Raw genomic sequence first — 8011 nt, forward strand, 5'->3', positions numbered from 1 at the left:
AATCCACAAACATGCAGCCCGTTTTGAATCCAACATGACTGTGCACCAGTGCACAAAGCAAGGTCCATAAAGACATGAATCTCAGAGTTTGGTGTGGATGAACATGACTGGCCTGCACAGAGTTCTGACCTCATCCCGATAGAACACTTTTGGAATGAATTAGAGTGGAAACTGAGAGCCAGTTGCCTCGTCCAACATCACAAATGCGCTTCTGGAAGAATGGCCAAAAAATCCCATAAACACACTCCTAAACCTTATGGAAAGCCTTCCCAGAAAAGTCATAGCTGCTATAGCTTGAAAGGGTGGACTAATGTCATATTAAACCCCATGGATTAAGAATAGGATGTCACTTAAGTCATTAGGGGTGTCAAGACAAGTGACCCAATACTTTTGGCAATATAGTGTAGAGCAGTGCATTCAACACAACCAATGGCTTTGCTGATAGCAACAGGATTAAACAAATATGGACAGGTATATTTTCTTTGAAATTGAGTAAACAAATGCATATTTGATCGCTGCACTTCTGAAATGATTTGGAGTTTAATGTATACAATTTAAGTACAATTTCACTGCTGGAAGTTGTAAGTCGATGAAACTTTTCCAGACCCACTCTCAATCTCAACTGAGGTTTGTGTAGCGGTCTGGTTAACCAGGCTAGGACAGCTTGATATCATTGATAGACCATGAATTCTGTTAAGAAAATCATTAGGAAGAATGTCCATCCATCAGTTTGGATCTCAATAGGATGTGTTTTAAGACAGCAGGACAATGATCCAAAAACACACTCAATCCATCTCTGAATGACTGAGAAAAAGAAAAATGTGCAAAAAGAGTGTGCCAAAATTCTGAAACAGTGAACAACCTATTGTGAACATTTAATTGTGGTTGTTGCCACCAAAGGTGGCATAACCAGTTATTAAGATTAACCTATTATTTATCCTACATCATAACTAATCAATTGATCATTCACAGATGATAAGATAAAGGCACACAGACAAACCCATGCACTCTCTCTCCTTCTCTCTCTATTCAAACTGATAACCTCTATTATTCTTTTTTATCAAGAAAAGTGTCTGCTGAAACCGAGGTCCCATTTCAGTGTTTTCAATGTTCAAATACTGTCTTAAAATATACATGTTTTGAAATGAACAACAGAAAAATAAGAATTACTTAATTAGTAAATTAACTCATTACTATTTTTCCTATTATGGCAAAAAAACATCACATTGTGTTTTCTGGGACTGTTTCAAAGGCCCAATATTACATGTCACTAGCCTGACGAGCCAGACCCACATCAAGATATAGGGTCTGGACACTCTCCGTAGACAGGGCTCAATCGGAGGGGTGGGATAAACAGTTGTCTTTCAAATTCCCTCCCCGCAATAGGATAACGCTAAACGAATCATCTTCTTGTTTTCAAGTAGCAGGATGCATAACCTTCCCTCTTCACGCAATAGGATAACGCTAAACACTCATCTTCTTGTTTTCAAATAACAGGATGCGTTACCGTCACAACTTCTGGTCGCATGTCAGTCACCATTATGTTAAGCCCACCCACCGACTCTATACACGCTGTGATTGGATCGCTGGTGCTTCGGGTTCTCAGCTCCCTGGCTCAATGGATCGTGTCTAGACTGCCCCGCCAGCCCAATTACATTTGCTGCCGCTAGGGGCGTCTAGATTTCTAGGCTAACATGTCACTACAATTTGTTTCAAATTAATTGGTGAAGGACATCAAATAAGTAAACACATCAGTCACACACTTCAGTTAGGCTATAAATGTCTTGCTATGTAGTCCATTCAATTGGAAGTGTGGAAAAAAAAGTGAAATCTCAGGATAGCCTGTAGCCTCCGTTTATCTTGTTTTAATTTCAGATACTTATTGATTTTCTGTGCCCTACCAATATCCACCAAAATGGAGAGGTCATGAACACAGGCCAATTTATCCATCTTCAGGTAGTCCTTGAAAATCTCATGGGCACAACGTGCTCTTGGCCGACAACTTATCCAACATTAATGAAATATAACTTACTAAAACCTAAAAGACAGTAGTGCTTCTCCCAGGAATTATTGGCATTGTTTGCACAGGAGAATAATGTTTTTTTTCTGGCCGTATAAAGCACTGACAACTTTAAAGGTATTGAAATATGACTAAATGGGGAAAGTCAAGGACAGACCAGTAGGGAGAAACACTATTATTCACCATAAAGATGAATTTATTTGTAATTCACATATGTGAAAATGGCGGGGGTTGATGGTATGTATGTAAGTGTGTGTGTGTGTGGGGGGGGGGGGGGGGGTAGATCATGTATTGATTGCAGTAGGAGATAGTTTGAGAACAGATCTTGAGGGAAGCATTGGGAATGGAACACATTGAATTGGAATGGATAAATATCGACTCCTGTATCCAAGGGGAAATTACTTCTCCCTACAGCTACAACAGAGATCACAGGAAACCTTTGAGAAAACCATCAGCCTTGAGATAGCAAATGAGATAGCAAGATGTCAAAAAGACAGAATATATTTCCCTCATGTCCCTTCATTTCATGTTTGTTGTCTCAGAGTTGGTAATATAATCTCTAAGATCAGATTCTGCTCTCCGAGTTGAGAGACCAACATTATAAGCCATGCAATTTCTATTTTAATTATGTGTTCAATTGCTGGATAAATCATGATTAGGGGGTTTGTACATGTTATAATAATAATAATAATAATAATAATAATAATAATAATAATAACATTTTATTTAAAACACCTTTCATGACACCCAAGGTCACTTCACATATACATAAAGAATAATGCATATATTAACATCAACTCAAATCAAGTTACACAGAGAATGCTAGCTGAGATGGGTTTTTACATTGCTTTTAAAGTTCATAATAGATTTACAATGCCTGATGTGACGGGAAGAAAATTCCAGATCTTAGGGGCAATGGAACAGAACACTCTTTATGTGCTGAAGAAGAACATGACGCATATAATTGTCGAGGGCCTATTGCAATCACAACACATTTAAACAAACACATTTATTAGAAACAAGAAACTGATACTGACAGAAACAAAACTGATCATTTGTGTATCCATTTCACAAAGAGCAGTGTTCAGGGCTCATTCAAATAAACATCAAATCTTGAGGGTCAGATAGAAATGATAGAAGGAAATGATTCTCTCTCTGTGCCCTCATCATCATCTGGAGGTGCTCATTGAGTTCTAGATGAGTGTACAGTGTTTCTTCCTTTAACTTTAGATTCAGTACCATTCAAAGCAGTGACACTGAAAAGCAAACGCACATTGAGAGGCCAGGCAATTAACACATCTGAAGACCGTGTGTGTGACTGAGTGAGAGAGGTATTTTTGGAGGAGACTCATTTTTGATAGGTACAGTACAACTTCAAATACAATTTGACTTTTATATTCAAGTTTGGAGAGGCTTTTCACATTCAGAATAATTTATATTCAGCTTTGTGCTGTTTCTGAACTTCATCTCATTAGAGAAGCTGATAGAAATCAATGCATTGGTCGGTTGTGTATTACTGCTCAGTAGTACATGCTCTGATCCCCTCTTGAGAGATGGCGGGATAGATTGTGTTTCTGTCTGCAGCACTTCCAATGTGACTCATGCTCATGCACCCCGTTTGTGATTAAGCCACAGGGCAAACATATGAAGAGTTCAGATGGAAACCCCTAAATACCACCTCCACCAAAAATTAGATAATGATGGTGAGTGAATGCTCTCCTCACATAGAATACCTTAATCAAATCATTTTGCTTTAAACCCTCTAAATACCACTTTCTTCCTGGTCTGACATATTGATTTGTAAGCAAAGACCTATAGGAGCTTGATTAAAAAAAGGCTAATATTAAAGAAAGGGGCTCTGACAGAGGGGTTGCATCTGAATTCTTCATATAAAAACTCACAAATGTATGCCCATTGTTCACACACATGCGCTCATGTTTAATTTAGTCACAGCAAAGACAGGATGCTTAAATTCATTCAATATACTCTTAATACAATGTAAATAATTCCCTCCCATGAATGTCATGGCTGATTATATTTTATCCATTATTTCAGCCATTCGGCAAAACATACCACTCTGTCATGCGAGGTGGTCAGTGATGTGCACACCGACGTATTGAAACATTTCCATCCTCTCCACAGACTGCCCACTGATCTTTAATGGAGTGTAACTGCTCTGCTGTCTCCTCTAGTCCACCTCCATTTCCTTTGTTTTGCTGACATTCAGAGTCAAGTTGTTGAACTGGCACCACTGTGTTACATTCCCTACCTGTCATTTGTAAATGTGATGATGGGAGGTGTGACTGCGGACCGCCTGTGATTGGTGATGAGAAAGTTGAGTATCCAGTTCTACAGTGAGGTATGGAATCCCATTTCCGCCAGAGGAATAAAAAATAAGTTTATGCTAAGTCAAAATTTTGAGATATAAAAATCAAAGTTTTGAGATAAAAAGTCAACATTTTGAGATATAAAAGTCACAATTTTGAGAAAAAAAGTCTGACTTTTTGACTTTTATATCTCAAAATTTTTACTTTATCATAAACTTATTTTTTTATTTCCCTTGCGGAAATGGGATTCCATAGTGAGGTGTTCAGTCCCAGAGTCTTCATCTTTGTGACCAGGGTAAGGGGACTATGTTGTTGAATGCTGAACTATAATCAATGAACAGCATTCACACATAATTCCCCTTCCCTCCCTCCAAGTGGGTCAGCATGGTGTGCAGCTCTGGCAACAGATCAAGTGCTGCAAGACATTTCACCACAGCCCAACTACTCCGAAAGGAGAATGTGTGTAGGGAAGTTATGAACAGCTTTTTTATTTGAAAGTCAACATAGTAACCAACAGTCCAACAGGTAGAGGTGGGCTCCTCTCTCTCCAATAAAATGACTACTAACATTGGTTCTCCCCAAGGGTGTGTGTTATCTCCCCTATTGTTTATACCCTGGCAGATACTTAATTAAGTTTGCTGACGATACAGCACTAGTCAGCCTCCTTAAGGAGGATGAACAGGACCATGGCCCAGTCTTACAAGAGTTCATAGGCTGGTGTGAGCAGTCTAACCTGCTCCTTAAAGGAGAATTCCGGTGTGATATTGACTTAAAGTGTGTTGAAATATGATACCGAGTGTGAGCGATTGTCTCAGAGCTGATCTCGACCTGTCAGCTGTTCTCCGAAACCCGGCGGTAGCTCAGCAATAGTAAACCAGGTTTTTAACGTTTGTGCCTCGGGCATCGAACTGCCGTGCAAATAAATCACTGTTTTACACCATTAATGAGGCTCAAAGTAGCTCCACACTTTATTGGTACACTTCTGAGGGCCCTGACATTTAAAACGAGACATCGAGAACTTTGAAAAAGCACTGGTTGTTTACTTACATGACTGTTTATTCAGGCAGTCACTTTCGAAAGTTTAGCGGTAGCAGCCATCTTGAATCTAGTCACGTGACTGATTCGTGACTGGTTCACGTAATCGCTATGTCAGAGAATGTCTAATAAGGGGAGAAGGACCACTAGCGAAATACTTCCGCATGGTACTGCAACTAGAGGGCGATCGCGAGCAAGTGATGAATGAATGGGTGGCAATGGAGCTGAACCCCCCAGTACCACATTTGTCTTTATATAATTTTTTCTCCTGAAATTGCATTAATGCATGCGATGCAGGATAACTTGACTTGACAATTAGCTGACCAATGCAATTTTCTATATGTGTTGTTATTCCTAAAAACCCTTTCAAAGTTTACATGTCACGTGACACAAGCGAACCACTTTACGGCCATAGACCTAAAAGAAGGTTCAGCTTCACGACGGTCGTAATCGGTCGCGATTGTCGCGAGCATCGATGAGCTAAATGCTAGCATGTTACAGGGAAAACGGCCCATCCTATGAAAAGCAGAAAGGACATGAGTGACTTTTTATTTCATTTCCAGTGGAAAACCCATACTCAGGTAGCTACTACGACAATGTACATTAAGAAATGAAGTTGTCAACTGTGAAAAAAACGAGTTCTAGCCGCTTAGCCCCATAGACCACAACTCATTTATCACTTGCTCGGCAACGCCCCTAGCGGAATTTCAACAGATTGCAGGAACAATCCGGTACAATGGAGTTAATAGGAAGTGGACCGGCTCTCCCTAAAGGGGCTCTGGCTATGTCTATGCGTGCACTAGTCATGAATCAGTCACGTGACTAAATTCAAGATGGCTGCGACCTGTCTACCTGTCTGACCTGTAACCCCGCGTACACACTGTCTCCGTCCGTCAACGGATCACGGAGGTTGAATCTGCCGTATGTGTATTTGCATACACGTGATCTGATTGGCTGACGGATCCGTCGCTGCCTGAAAAGTTGAACATTTCTCAACTTTCTTGACGGAGGCAACGGAGCTGAAGCGACGGACGGACCCACAATGCATTTCGAGTCCGCCCCATGCAAAGTGAATGAGATCCGTTGACGGACGGAGACAGTGTGAATGCGGGGTAACATGCGGTCGGGACACGCCCAATGTTGGACCCCCTCCCGAAAGAAAAACGCTGCAAAGTACAGATGTTGTTGATTACTCAATTATATCCTCCTGAGTTACGGCCCCATAACTATAGCTATCGCTGCGCATCGGAGGTCTTTTACATTGTGTTTTAAGAATGTTTCCCGAAACGAAGCCCGTCTCAATAATGCAGCATGGAGCACTTCCTCACCTTGAGTGTCTGAAAGCTAAAGTAGGCTCCTCTCTCAGTCCAAATATTTAGTGTACGGCCTTCTTTCATTCTTTTCTAAATAGTTAAGAGGATAGCCTATTGTGGGTGAATACAGTAGTCTACGATAGCCTAAATATAGTCTTATGGCTGTCGCTTTTAAATGTAGGCTTATCACTTGCGAAATCGGACGTGGCACATAGCCTAATTATCTGGTTACCTGGATTTAGCAAGTCCATACTCTTTATTCAAACTATTATAGGCTATGCTTTTAAAATTAAATGTGTAACAATTTGCCCCTTATTATAATCTACACACTGTCACGACGCACATAAGGTTACGGGCGGATATGAGCAACCGAAGCGGTTGACTTAAGATAAACAGGCAGAATGCCTGTTTACAAACTACGGCAAACATGCAACATTATCTAACAAATGAAAAAACACAAATGAAAGATGAATAGGCTACTCACTGTATTTTGTCACAAATTAAGCAATGAGTTCGTTCGTGGCCACCTAGCGCGCAACTTACGCGCTGAGGTGAAGGCCCGACAAATACTAATTAACACAAAGCTTCATAATGCACAAACAAACACCCCCTCAAAGTTCAGTGTCCATACGTCCAAACAATAAACATAAGAAGCCGACAGTCAAAAACGACAACGAGATCTCCCAGACACGAAAAGCAATGTTTATCTCACAGTTTGTTGAGTATCGTTCCAACACTGATGCGCAAGGCAATCTCAGCTTTCGTGTTCGTTAGCTGTACTCCAATGAGAAAAATCCACAAGGAAATGGTCACGGCAATGCAGCATACAGGAATCTTCTAACCACGTTACTTTGTTGAGCTGGCTGCATACAGGTAACAATAGCCACAGCGCGCTCTCCCTGCGTCTCCATTTAAACTAAGGGCAAACCCATTCATTGTGCCCAAAACGCGCATCCATCTGTCAGCTGACATAAAATTTACTTAGATGGCATATGAAAAGTCAAGAAGAAGAAACATATTTTCATTTAAGCAACGTTTATGCAACCACGTAAAGGGAAGCATTGGGGGAGTCAGTTGTCCTACAGACTAGCTGTGTGCGTTTTCAGGGAAGAAATGTGTTCTGAACAGCCTATGTGCAGATGTTCTTCCCAGTTCCAAATATAATTGTGTTATGTGACTTATAATTCGCCCCCTTTATTTATTAATATAAAAAAATTGCGCGTGCAACGGAACTCATTCTTGTCCCCCCCAATGCTTAGGTCTAGGCTACTACGTTCCTACGCGCCTGCCAACCAGAGATATTAAGCAAAAAAGTG

Source organism: Sardina pilchardus, chromosome 9 (assembly GCF_963854185.1).
Source record: "Sardina pilchardus chromosome 9, fSarPil1.1, whole genome shotgun sequence".
In the NCBI taxonomy this organism is placed as follows: Eukaryota; Metazoa; Chordata; class Actinopteri; order Clupeiformes; family Clupeidae; genus Sardina; species Sardina pilchardus.